The sequence below is a fragment of the Aegilops tauschii genome, chromosome 6 (assembly GCF_002575655.3).
Source record: "Aegilops tauschii subsp. strangulata cultivar AL8/78 chromosome 6, Aet v6.0, whole genome shotgun sequence".
In the NCBI taxonomy this organism is placed as follows: Eukaryota; Viridiplantae; Streptophyta; class Magnoliopsida; order Poales; family Poaceae; genus Aegilops; species Aegilops tauschii.
This window is the reverse complement of record NC_053040.3, coordinates 226,613,512-226,627,662: the sequence shown is the minus strand read 5'-3', so window position 1 is coordinate 226,627,662 and position 14,151 is coordinate 226,613,512.

Genomic DNA, 14,151 nt, shown 5'->3' with positions numbered 1-14,151 from the left:
AGGGTGAAGCCTCCTCTTGTAACCCATGCCTGAGCCTTCTGTCCAAGGTCCAAAGTCTGTATTGAATCGCCAACCACATGAATATTTTGCAGGAAACGGGGTCCAACTCTTCCAAATCGCTGCAGTCGGCTGGAATAGGATCCCCCCTTCCCAGAGCATCTTGTATGCAGAAGCTGCTGTGTACTCCCCAACAACATTCCAAGCCCAAATGGCCTTATCTTCATTGGCCGGCACAAGCTCAGTCTCAATCAGCAGCTCCCAAAGACAGATAAACTGCGTCAGCTTGATTGCATCATATGAAAGACAAGATTTTCTTCAAGAGGTTTTAAGTGGATGCTCGATTTGAGTTTGTTTGATTGCATCACAGGAAAATCAAAAGTAGTACGAAGGATTTCTCATCGAAAGTTCTTTGTATGGGATTCAATCCTACAAAGCCAGCGGCTCCTATAAAAACCCCCTTGAATGAAGGAGATCATTGATCATTGACTGTAAGAACACATCGCATTTGTAGATTTTGTTAGGGCAAAGAGAGAATTATATGTTAAGTAAATCTTGGTGGTTAAAATCTGTGAATTCATGAACAACTGTATATTAAATTTTGGTGGATACAGTCAGTAGGGAATACATGAGCATTTTATACGAACACAACATATCTGGGGTCTGCTTGGTTGGCCCGAGATATTTGCATCTTATAGTCCAGTGCCACACACCGTGCAATAAAAAGCCATTGTGCCCTTGTTGCATCTTTCTCTACCCGTTCTTCTACTCTTTTCTTCTGTTCGAATATCTTCTCATCTCACAGCTACAATGGCTTACAAAATGAGTCAAACAAGCTGCAATGGCTTACAAAATAAGTCAAACAATGATGAGCAAGTTTCATGCTTCAAGTTCGAACGGCTTGAGGACCAACATGATGTGTTTTGGCGCTAGAGAGCTCATGTGAACTGGTTGGACAATTGAGATCGTAATACGAAGTTCTTTCACTCCTTTGCCATGGAACAGAAATAATGAAATACTCTGAAAAAATTGAAAGGTGATGATGTTGTGGAGGTGGAGGGGGAGAAGGGCTTAAGGCCCTTATAACTAATTATTCCTTTAAATACTTTACCCCCTTGGGAGGTACTGATCTTACCCACATCTTGGCTGCGGTGTGATGTGACCACTAAAACCAAATCTATTGTTTGGCATCAAAACAATATTCACCCCACACCTGAAAGTAACCAGGAGCATTTTATTCCGAAACAACATATTTTGATTGGTTCAATATTGATTCAGATCCCTTCGCTACAGGAAAAGGTGGAGCCAAATTTCAGGACTCCACCAAAGAAGAAAATCGCTACGTGTATTGCAAGTCCAAAGAAGGTTACGTGCGAGTACTAGTTCTGGTCTAGTCCGGTTGTCAGGTGATCAACGTAGCCGAATATTTAATTAGTTATTACTCCCTCCTTTTCGGTTTATAGGGCTTATCTCAAAATTTTAGTTTTTCCATTTTATAAGGCTTAATTTGGTTGTTCCCCATCACAAGTTCAGATTTCAATGTGCATTAAATCATTGCATGCAAGTATTAAGAGAAAATTGATCAATGCATGTACTTTATGCATGCATGCATTGCAATTAATGCATTGGTAAACATAATTTTTTGAGGAAAACAAGAGCATTAATTGGGTGCTTTTGCAAACTCCAAAAAGTATTTCACCACTCACCATCTACCTTGGTTGGTGAGATTCTTGAATTGAGCCCTATAAACCGGAAAGGAGGGAGTATCTTGTTTAGTTGAGATAGGAGAGAGAGAGTCCTTGTTAGTTTTGGTTTTCTACCGTAGGTGATTTGGACTTGTGGGTCGCTCATATAAAGGGCACAGCTTCGGCCTTATACGGCAGTTTTTTTTTGCAGATTTTTCTTTTAGTCGTGAGTTCAATAAAACTACAGAAAATGTCCCATGTCGGGGGACACCAAATATCTTTGTTGTTGATCCGAGGGGATTTTGTTGCTGCTGCGTGTGGAGTCGATCCAATCTACTCGACACAAGTTTCTGATCTTACGGTCTTGCATCTTTGCTCGACCGGAATTTCTTGTTGCTGCTGCTAGTACCGTGAAAGATCGGGACGTCGAACGACTCGCCATCTAGTCGAGCCTTATCAAGTGGTATTCAGAGCTAAGGTTGTTCACGGTACTGTGTTGATCAAGATGTCAATCTCGGTCGATAAGGGTGATGAGGTTGCTGCTGATTCTGAGGAAATAGTACGTCCAGTGTATGCGGATGATATTCCTTAAAATATTCGGGATGGTTTTGACCACACATGCAACTACATCAAGCAATGTCATGATGCGCTCGGCAAAAGGATAGATGTCCTGATCACTCGGTTTGATGGTTTGACAGACATCATCAATATGCCGGCAGGGACTTCTGCACCACCACAGACTGCTCCGGCTGCTCCACTGCATTATGCACCACCAGCTCGCGATGGACATGCTGGCGTGCATGATCGCCGTTTGGCGGCACACCCTCATGCTGGAGATGATGGTTTCGATGATGGCGTTGACCACGCGGGGTACGCGCCACGACCACGACACTATGAGCCTCGTCCTGAAACATCCGTTCGTGGTGGAGTGCATGACCGAGTTGGTCAAGCTTTGCGTGTGCCTTTGGATGATGGAATTGGCTGCATAAAAATTTCAATCCCTTTGTTCTCCGGCAAATGCGAACCAGAAGGCTATTTGGAGTGGGAGATGCGTGTTGATCAAATTTTTGATGCCCATCATTATAGCGAGGAGAAAAAAGTTCAACTTGCTGGAATTGAGTTCACCGGTTACACGCTAATTTGGTGGAATCAAATTTGTCGTTCAAGACATCGCCCAACGACTTGGCGAGGTATGAAAGAATTCATGAGGCGCCGTTTTGTTCCTGAGCAATATAAAAGAGATATGTACAACAAGTTGCAGCGGCTCTCTCCAGGTAATATGAGTGTTGATGAATATTACAAGGAGATGAAATTGCTTATGATACGTACAGGGACAACGGAGGATCCGGAGGCGACCATGGCACGTTTCTTTAACAGGCTAAATATCGAGGTGCAGGATCGTGTTGAGATGGTGGTCTACTACAACATACAAGATCTTGTGCACCAAGCTGTGCGTGCGGAACGACAGATTAAGCGGCACCAAGTCAGCACAGTTCCCAGTAACACTTTGAACACATGGAGACACTCGCATCATAAGAATGAGGATGTCGGTCCTAGCTCCAGGGCGACATCATCAAATCGCTCTCATGGTTCCGTGCAAAAGGATGCCTCAAAATCAGGACTGTCGATGGTTGATTCTAGTGCACAGTCGACCAGACGCACTAGTGACATAGAGTGTTTCAAGTGTGGAGGAAGGGGGCATATGAAGCGTGAATGTCCTAATGAGAAAAGAGTGTTGCTGACGGGAGATGGCTATGCTAGTGATGAAGAGGTAGTTTCTGACACTTCTAGTGAAAAATCGAAGGATGTTGAAAATGTGGTTGCGAGTTTTGAAGCTGCTGAATCATATCCTTCACTAATGGTGCAACGAGTGCAAGAAGATCGCATTGAGGATAAGGGGCAACGTTGGAATATTTTTCAAACTCAGTGCAAAATCAACAACACTAATTGTAAGTTGATCATAGATGGAGGAAGCTACACCAACGCGGTCAGCAAGGACTTGGTGGCTGCTTTAGCTTTGCCTACCTGGAAGCATCCACAACCACACTGTGTCGAATGGTTATATCAGTCAGGTAGATTGAAAGTTACTCACAAGGTGCGTGTAAATTTTTCACAGTTATCTGTGACGTCTTGCCAATGAATGCATGCCACTTGTTATTGGGTAGACCATGGCAGTATGATCATCATGCCACCCATGACGGAAGGTCCAACACATATTCTTTTCGGGATGCTGGAAGGAGGCACGTGCTACAGCCAATGTTTGCCAATGCTATCAAAGAGGATTCAATTATTTCCACTCTAAAGAAAGTCTCTAAAACTACCACGAAACCGAGGGCGGTTTCGTTTCAAGAGGGAGGGGATGATGTGACCACTAAAACAAAATCTATTGTTTGGCGTCAAAACAGTATTCACCCCACACCTGAAAGTAACTAGGAGCATTTTATTCCGAAACAACATATTTTGATTGGTTCAATATTGATTCAGATCCCTTCGCTACAGGAAAAGGTGGAGCCAAATTTCAGGACTCCACCAAAGAAGAAAATCGCTACGTGTATTGCAAGTCCAAAGAAGGTTATGTGCGAGTACTAGTTCTGGTCTAGTTCGGTTGTCAGGTGATCAACGTAGCCGAATATTTAATTAGTTATTATCTTGTTTAGTTGAGATAGGGGAGAGAGAGAGTCCTTGTTAGATTTGGTTTTCTACCGTAGGTGATTTGGACTTGTGGGTCGCTCATATAAAGGGCACGGCTTCGGCCTTGTACGGCAGGTTTTTTTTGCAGATTTTTGTTTTAGTCATGAGTTCAGTAAAACTACAGAAAACGTCCCATGTCGAGGGACACCAAATATCTTTGTTGCTGTTCCGAGGGGATTTTGTTGTTGCTGCGTCTGGAGTCGATCCAATCTACTCGACACAAGTTTATGATCTTACGGTCTTGCATCTTTGTTCGACCAGAATTTCTTGTTGCTGCTGCTAGTATCGTGAAAGATCGGGACGTCGAACGACTCGCCATCTAGTCGAGCCTTATCACGGTGCCAAACATGTTTCAGCTCAAATGAACGCCCACTTGCTTGCGGATTTCAAGGACGAAGTGTGGGCAGTGCTAGAAAGCATTGGTGATCTCAAAGCACCAGGTCCGGATGGGATGTTGGCGATCTTCTACAAGAAGTATTGATTGTAGTTGGCGAGAAAATCGTACGAGAGTTTTTGTTGTGTTGCAAGGCGGCAATATACTGGAGGGATGGAATGAAACTTTAGTGGCACTCATCCCAAAGGTTCAAGACCCAAAGAGTGTTAAAGACATATGCCCTATTAGTCTCTGCAATGAGGTGTACAAACTTGTATCAAGGTTCTAGCCAACCATTTGAAGACAATTCTTGATGAGGTCATTTCACCGAATCAAAGTGTGTTTGTGTCCAATAGTTTAATCTCAGACAATACCATCTTTACCTATGAGCTTTACTCATTTTATGAAGTGAAAGAAGTGCGGGAATGATCGGTATGCCTCCCTTCAACTCAATATGAGGAAGGCATATGACAATTTGAGTGGCCCTTTCTCCATGCAATGATGATAAGATGGCCTTTAGCTGTGCCCGTGGAGATGGCCATGAAATGTGTGGAGTTAGTGACGTACATGTTTACCGTGAATGGATATATGACGGACATAGTGATCCCTGGTCGTGGACTTCGACAGGGTGATCCCCTTTCCCCATATCTCTTTTCTTTTATGTGCTGAGGGATTTCTAGCTTTGTTGAAGCAAGTTAATTAGCAAGGCAGGATAAAAGGAATAAAGTAGGCGCCGACCACTCCAACTGTTAGCCACCTATTGTTCACGGATGATTCAGTACACTTGGTTCAAGCTGATAGCAAGGGCAATGGCCATTAATGATATCATCCATTTGTCTGAAACCTACTCAGGGCAAGTCATTAACAACCATAAATCTTCTATAATGTTCAGTAAAAACCCCTGCAGCCATCATGAATTAACTGGGTATCCAAGCAAAAATACTAAGGAGGAAGTACTTGGGACTCCCCACTTACATTGGCAATTTCCACCCAAATGGCGCGGAGCACCCTAGGTGACGGTGTCCTAGATTAGGGGGTGCTGGCCATGTCGTCCCCTTTATAGTGGGTCGTGCTGAGGACCCTTAGATCATCAACAAGTGGGCCAAGACTGCCATGCCCTTCGACGTGCTCAAGATGGAATCTTCTGAAGACTTGGCGCATACTCCAGGATACATTTGAATCAACGACATTTTTATCCCTAGATGTAACCAACCTCATGTAAACCCTAGCTACCCCAGGTCCTTATATAAGCCGAGGGGTTTTAGCTTGTAGGGTAGAATAAAAACATATAGTCACATACGATCTCGAGGTAGATAATCCCGTACTGTGTACTCCATCATAATCAATACAAAAAAGCAGGATGTAGGGTTTTACCTCTGTTTGGGAACGTTGCATGGGAAACAAAAAAAATTCTAAGCTCACCAAGATCAATCTAGGAGATGAACATCTACGAGAGGAGAGATTGCATCTACATACCCTTGTAGATCGCTAAGCGGAAGCGTTAAGAAACACGATTGATGTAGTCGAACGTCTTCGCGATCCAATCACAATCCGTCCCATGAACTCCCGATCCAAGTGCCGAACGGACGGCACCTCCGCGTTCAACACACGTACGGGTTGATGATGCCTTCACCTCCTCGATCCAGCGAGCGATGGTGAAGTAGTAGCTCGAGTCCTCCGGTAGCACAACGGCGTGGTGGCGGCGGTGGTGGTGGAATCTTAGCAGAGCTTCGCTAAGCACTATAGAGAGGAAGAGGACTACGAGGGAGAGGGAGGGAAGCGCCGTGGCATAGATGGGTGCGGCTGCCCTCCCTCTACCCCTTTATATATAGGGGGAAGGGAGGAGGGGGGTGCCCCTAGGGTTTCCCCCAGGGGGCCGGCAGCCCATATGGGGGCGACCAGGGTTTGGGTGGCCCCCCAGGTGGCTTGCCCCTGAGCAAGGGGGAGGCAGCCATAGGGGGGCGCACCACCTCCCTGTTGGTCATGGGATGGGGTGAGGGGGGTGCACAGCCCCTTAGTGGGCTGGTGTGCCGCCTCCCCTTGGCCCATGAGGCCCCCCAACACTTGTCGGGGGCCCCCGAAACCCCTTTCGGTCCTCCTGGTCATAACCCGATACCCCTGGAACACTTCCGAACTCCTATGCCTTTCACCATATATATCAATCTTCACCTCCGGACCACTCCGGAGTTCGTCGTCACGTCCGGGATCTCATCCGAGACTCTGAACAACCTTCGGTTACCACCATAAGAACTCAACTATAATTATATCGTCACCAAACATTAAGTGTGTAGACCCTGCGGGTTCGAGAACAATGCAGACATGACCGAGACACCTCTACGGTCAATAACCAATAGCGGGACCTAGATGTCCATATTGGTCCCTACATATTCTACGAAGATCTTTATCAGTCAAACCTCGATGTCAAGGATTCAAACAATCCCATATGCAATTCCCTTTGTCTATCGATATGTTACTTGCCCGAGATTCGATCGTCGGTATCACCATACCTAGTTCAATCTCGTTACCGGCAAGTCTCTCTACTCGTTCCATAATACAATATCCCATGGCTAACCCATTAGTCACATTGCTTGCAAGCTCATTTAGATGTTGTATTACGGAGTGGGCCCTAAGATACCATACGGAGTGACAAATCCCAGTCTTGATCCAAGCCAACTCAACAGACACCCTCGGAGATACCTGTAGAGCACCTTTATAGTCACCCAGTTACGTTGCAACGTTTGGTACACACAAGGCACTCCTCCGGTGTCAATGAGTTGCATGATCTCATGATCATAGGAACATATACTTGACATGCAGAAAACGATAGCAATAAACTTGATACGATCATATGCTACGTTTATAGTTTGGATCTTTCCCATCACATCATTCTCCCAATGATGTGATCCCGTTATCAAATGACAACTCATGTCTATGGCTAGGAAACCACAACCATCTTTGATCAACGAGCTAGTTCGGTAGAGGCTCACTAGGGACATGTTGTTGTCTATGTATCCATACATGTGTCTGAGTTTTGTCAATAAAATTATAGCATGGATAATAAACAATTATCATGAACAAGGAATAATAATAATAACCACTTTATTATTGCCTCTAGGGCATATTTCCAACAGTCTCCCACTTGCACTAGATTCAATAATCTACTATTACATGGTAATGAATCTAACACCCATAGAGTGCGGGTGTTGATCATGTTTTGCCCGTGGAAGAGGTTTAGTCAACGGATCTGCAACATTCAGATTCATATGTACTTTGCAAATGTTTATGTCCTCCTCCTTGTGTGCATCACAGATGGAGTTGAAGCGTCGCTTTATGTGTCCGGTCCTCTTGTGAAACCTTGGTTCCTTGGCTAGAGCAATGGCACCACTGTTGTCATAGAACAGAGTCATTGGGTTCAGTACACTGGGTACAACTCCAAGATCTGTCATGAACTGCTTCATCCAGACACCTTCCTTTGCTACCTCTGAGGCAGCTATGTACTCCACTTCGCATGTAGAATCAGCTACCACGCTTTGCTTGGAACTGCACCAGCTTACCGCTCCCCCATTTAGAATATATACATATCCAGTTTGAGACCTAGAGTCATCACTACTGCAGGATGCTGCTAACGCGACACTACGATCAGAGACCCTTCGACGAAACTGTGTGCGATGCAATAATTGCAAACGGTGGTGTAAAAGAACCGTAAAAAAGGTGCAAAACGTCTGCGATGGCGGAGCCATCAAACACGGTTCAGATTTTAGTTGCGTGTGCGATCCAGGGCATACGGTTCAGTCCAATGAACTGTTTGCGATGAGGCGGAACAAAAGAAACGGGCAGCCTGATGAAGGCGTGTGCAATATAGAGCATACGGTTCACTCGGGTGAACTGTTTGTGATTAGGCAACACAAAAGAAATGGTCAGCCAGATCAAGGTGTGTGTGATTGAGGGCATATGCTTCAAAGGATTAACTGTTTGCGATTAGGCAACAGAACAGAAACCGGTCAGCCAGATCAAAGTGTCTGTGATTGATGGCATACACTTTACATGGATGAACTATTTGCAATTAGCCACAAGAGCTGAAATAGTTAGATAGATCAACGTGTGTGCGCTAGACGGGCACACATATCTATTATATATAAAAATTATTTGACGGGTTAACCAATAAAAAGAGAAATAAGCTAGAAATTACCACAATAATTAGAGTGGCTCCGGTTTGTAACAAGATTGTACCAAAACTTGACCCAAATTGGACTAGTTTTTTACCACAACATGTTGGTGCTATGACATAACACCATGCCAAGTTTCATGATTTTGAGGCGAGTTTTGGATTTACAGTAATTTTAAAACCAGGTTTCTCAATGTTTACTGTCGAGTCGGCACCGCCCTGGATAGGCTTTTTCCTCATGGGTCCCAAATGATAAATCCAAATATGTGACTACCATGCAGCTTTTCTTATTAAGAATTACAACCCTTGGTGTGCAAGCTGAAAATTAGTTTGTGGGTGCTGGTGGGCACTAAAAACTTGTGGTTCTGTAATGAACAAAGATCTCAAGGATCCCGCGAGAGTGATGTTCTTTGCCTAGGTTGTGAATGCTTATAATATTTATGTCTTAATTAAAGAAATGGCAAGCCATTGGCCCAGTATGAAAGAAAATATGCGTCAAAGCCGAGTTGAAAAGGGCAACAATATCTAACTCCAGCTAACAAAAAATACAAAAGCATGAGGATTAATTGCTCATCAGGTTTAGACAAAATCCAGATTGAACAGGACAATGACATCTAACTCGACCAAAGTTTTCGGCAGTCACAATCAAATGGATCGGTCTGATCCATAAAATCAAGATCAACGGCCAGAAATTCTACTGGTCCATGATGACAAGTTGTTGTAAATAGAAGCCGAGCATGATCAGAAGCCCTTAGGTCCACGTGAAACTTCTTTTTATGTTGTTCAACACCTGCAGCCGTAAGAAATTTCTTGTTGAAAAACTTAATCCTCACGGACAACAGTGCCCTCGCATTCGACATGAAGAATGTGACAAAGCTAGTGTTTGCATTGTTGGATGCATATCCTTCCAGTGTTACTGTCTTCAAACGAATGTCGTGAGATCTGAGAAAATCCCGGTGCTTCTTGAACCATCGATTGGTTATACCTTTTTTCCATGTGTTAGTGCCTAAATAGAGATGAAGATTGAAAACAGTTAATGTCTAAAAAAGATTATGTTGAAAGAGTGATAGTTGAATGATTAATTATAGTACATTATATATGGGATTTCAATGTGTGTGAAATCATCACCTTCATATACAAATTCTCCAGGCATGGAAAGCATTGCAGCAAGGCAATAATGATGTTGAGATCAAAACACCACATAGTGATATATAAGGTCTTGACAGAATCCACCACTACTGATAGGATGGACAAGCGCTTCGTTGAGCATAGAACATAATATTAGCACTGACAGTGTACTCCAAGATGATACTTAACTTATGCACACAAATGAAAAATGCAAATTACAAAAGTGTACGTGAATAATATACAATACCTCAATAGGTGTGGAGGCAAACACCATCTCGGACCATTCAAACAGATCACTAATTGCACCCAAGGTCTCCAGTTTAGGCGGAGAGACCACCGTTATTTGTGAAGGTTTATAACAACAATTAAGGAGCAACCTTTGAAGTGAAGGGGCGTCTTCGATGATGAGCTCCTGTCCTTCAAAATGAATTCCAATGCTTACAAGGTGAGACGACTTTATTTTGAGACAAGGGATATGGATTCCTATTCCAAAAACAAGCACCAAACGCTGCAGTGCAGGGCAACTAGAGTGGATGATGCTGTGAAGTGAGGCCACCGACAGATCAACCAACACAAGGGCAAGTTTTTCAGCACTGGCAGTCGAAGCATTTGTACCAGATAATCTGCTAGATGGCACCGGGTCAAGGTGACGGTGTGGAGAGAGGAGGAAAACCATGAGATGGGCATTGGTGGTGAGGGCACAGATGCAGCTCTTGGTGGAAACCTATCGCTGTAATGGTAGAACTCAAGCTGCTGGAGTTTATCGAATTGACGGGATGTCAGGCAGGCGGCCACCATGCATGGTATGTCTAGCAGGTAGCATGCCGGGATGCAGATGCATTGAACGGAGCCCCCGTGGGAGGAGATGATGGCTCCGGGGAGTTCAGAATCATCATCGACAGATAGCTCACGACAGCCGAGATTAAGAGGCGCGGTGCGCCACAGAGTGCGCCACCGAGATGCGAGGACTTGTGTGCGGCAGCCATCCTTGGTGGGGAGAAGGGAGATGATCTCCCCAAGGATTCCGTCTGGGAGATCGCTGATGCGGTCCGCCGGAGATTCTACTGGTTCCTAAGGTCCAGGGGGGCGCTTCTGGTCGCGCAGCCGGGTCGAAGATCTACATCCGACGGCGGCGCTGGTCGGAGCCTCATCTGTGTTCATACCAATCTAAAAGAAAAAAATGGCATAACATGTAGGACATTCGAAATCAATTCCCAAGATCAGGAAGAAAAAAAGGCACAAACATATATGTCGGTGACTAACCGGTTTTCCGTCGGAGTCGCAGTTGTTGCCGAAGTTGCTGTTGACCTCCGGCTCTAGCTGGGGGGGGGGGGCACGATGGCGCCGACGAATTCAAGGTTGTGTTGCTGCCCGCGCGAGACCTCGTCGGCGGCGACGGAAACCTCTGTGGCGAGCTTGACGCGTTGTGCGGGTGCTTCACCAGCCCCGGCGTCGCCACTCCCTCCGATGGTGCGCTTCGGCGGCATCGTCATACACTCCGGAGTCCAGACGTCGGTGACCACTGTGGACCGGGGGTGCGGCCGCCTATTATGTCCGGCGGCTCGGGCGCGCAATTAATACGGACCAGTGGGAGCGAGGCAGGCTGCGGTCAAAAGTTGTCTCGCCTCCCGGTGAGCCTGCGCGGCGGACATCTGCCATTCCTACCATCATTTCACACAGCTACCCGCACGCCTCCCCGTCGATACACACACCTACACGCACGCCTCTCGGTATGCCTCTGCGGCGGACTGCTCGCATGCGTCCCGTCAACTCACGCCTGCTCGCACAACACACGGGGCGTGTGGCAACACGTATATTTTTTGGTTTATTTTCTGCCGCTTTACTGCTTCACTGAACTGTTTGCGTTGAACAGATGCACAAATCTTGCGTTGAACATCTCACACGCTTCCCAGTGAACCTGCGCACCGGACGAATTTTGGATTTACTAGAATTTAAAAACCAGGCATCTAAATGTTTTGCCGGCAATCAACAGTGCCCTGGTGTTTGAAATTAATTCTCATTTCTTGCATGGGACCTAAGCATGCACATAAGGACACAAATTTGTTTTTTCAACCAATTTATAGTCACTGGAGCATGCGCATGTAGTTCATATTTGAATTATGCACTTAAATGCATTGAAAACTCAGTTAATGCATACAAATGTCCAAACGAACCCCAAAAAATCACAAAAATTGACACAACACTCATGTTGTTCTATGTTGACATGAGAAAAAAATTGAAAGCAATAAGAGGCAACGGATATCGTTTTGTCCCCAAAGGTGGGACGTTCCCTACCGAAAACCATCATGCTTGTTGTGAGAAGCTCCGGTTTGTGAGAAGCATATACCCAAACCTGCCCCAAATGGGACAAAATTTGTACCACAACATGTTGATGCCGCTCCATGATAGCATGCCAAGTTTCATGAATTTCAGACGAGTTTTGGATTTACTAGAATTTAAAAACCAGGCATCTCAATGTTTTGCCGGCAATCAACGGTGCCCTGGTGTTTGATAATTCACTCCCATTTCTTACATGGGACCTAAGCATGCACCCAAGGAGTCAGCTTTGATTTTTCAACCAATTTATATGCACTGGAGCATGCACATGTAGCTCAAATTTGAATTATGCACATAAATGCATTGAAAACTTAGTTAATGCATAAAGATGTCCATACGAACCCCGAAAAATCACAAAAATTCACACAACACTCCTGTTGTTCTATGTTGGCACGAGAAAAAAAATTGAAAGCAATAAGAGGCAATGGATATCGTTTTGTCCCCAAAGGTGGGACGTTCCCTACCGAAAACCACCATGCTTGTTGTGAGAAGCTCCGGTTTGTGAGAAGCATATACCCAAACCTGCCCCAAATGGGACAAAATTTGTACCACGGCATGTTGATGCCGCTCCATGATAGCATGCCAAGTTTCATGAATTTCAGACGAGTTTTGGATTTACTAGAATTTAACCAGGCATCTCAATGTTTTGCCGGCAATCAACAGTGCCCTGGTGTTTGAAATTCATTCCCATTTCTTGCATGGGACCTAAGCATGCACCCAAGGACACAAATTTGATTTTTCAACCAATTTATATGCACCGAAGCATGCGCATGTAGTTCAAATTTGAATTATGCACATAAATGCATTTAAAACTCAGTTAATGCATAAAAATGTCCAAACGAACCCCAAAAAATCACAAAAAATCACACAACACTCCTGTTGTTCTATGTTGACACGAGAAAAAAACTTGAAAGCAATAAGAGGCAATGGATATCGTTTCGTCCCCAAAGGTGGGACGTTCCTTACCGAAAACCATCATGCTTGTTGTGATAAGCTCCGGTTTGTGAGAAGCATATACCCAAACCTGCCCCAAATGGGACAAAATTTGTACCACGGCATGTTGATGCCGCTCCATGATAGCATGCCAAGTTTCATGAATTTCAGACGAGTTTTGGATTTACTAGAATTTAAAAACCAGGCATGTCAATGTTTTGCGGGCAATCAACGGTGCCCTGGTGTTTGAAATTCATTCCCATTTCTTGCATGGGACCTAAGCATGCACCCAAGGACACAAATTTGATTTTTCAACCAATTTATATGCACTGGAGCATGCGCATGTAGTTCAAATTTGAATTATGCACATAAATGCATTGAAAACTCAGTTAATGCATAAAAATGTCCAAACGAACCCCGAAAAATCACAAAAAATCACACAACACTCATGTTGTTCTATGTTGACACGAGAAAAAACTTGAAAGCAATAAGAGGCAATGGATATCGTTTCGTCCCCAAAGGTGGGACGTTCCCTACCGAAAACCATCATGCTTGTTGTGAGAAGCTCCGGTTTGTGAGAAGCATATACCCAAACCTGCCTCAAATGCGATAAAATTTGTACCACGGCATGTTGATGCCGCTTCATGATAGCATGCCAAGTTTCATGAATTTCAGACGAGTTTTGGATTTATTAGAATTTAAAAACCAGGCATCTCAATGTTTTGCCGGCAATCAACGGTGCCCTGGTGTTTGAAATTCATTCCCATTTCTTGCATGGGACCTAAGCATGCACCCAAGGACACAAATTTGATTTTTCAACCAATTTATATGCACCGAAGCAT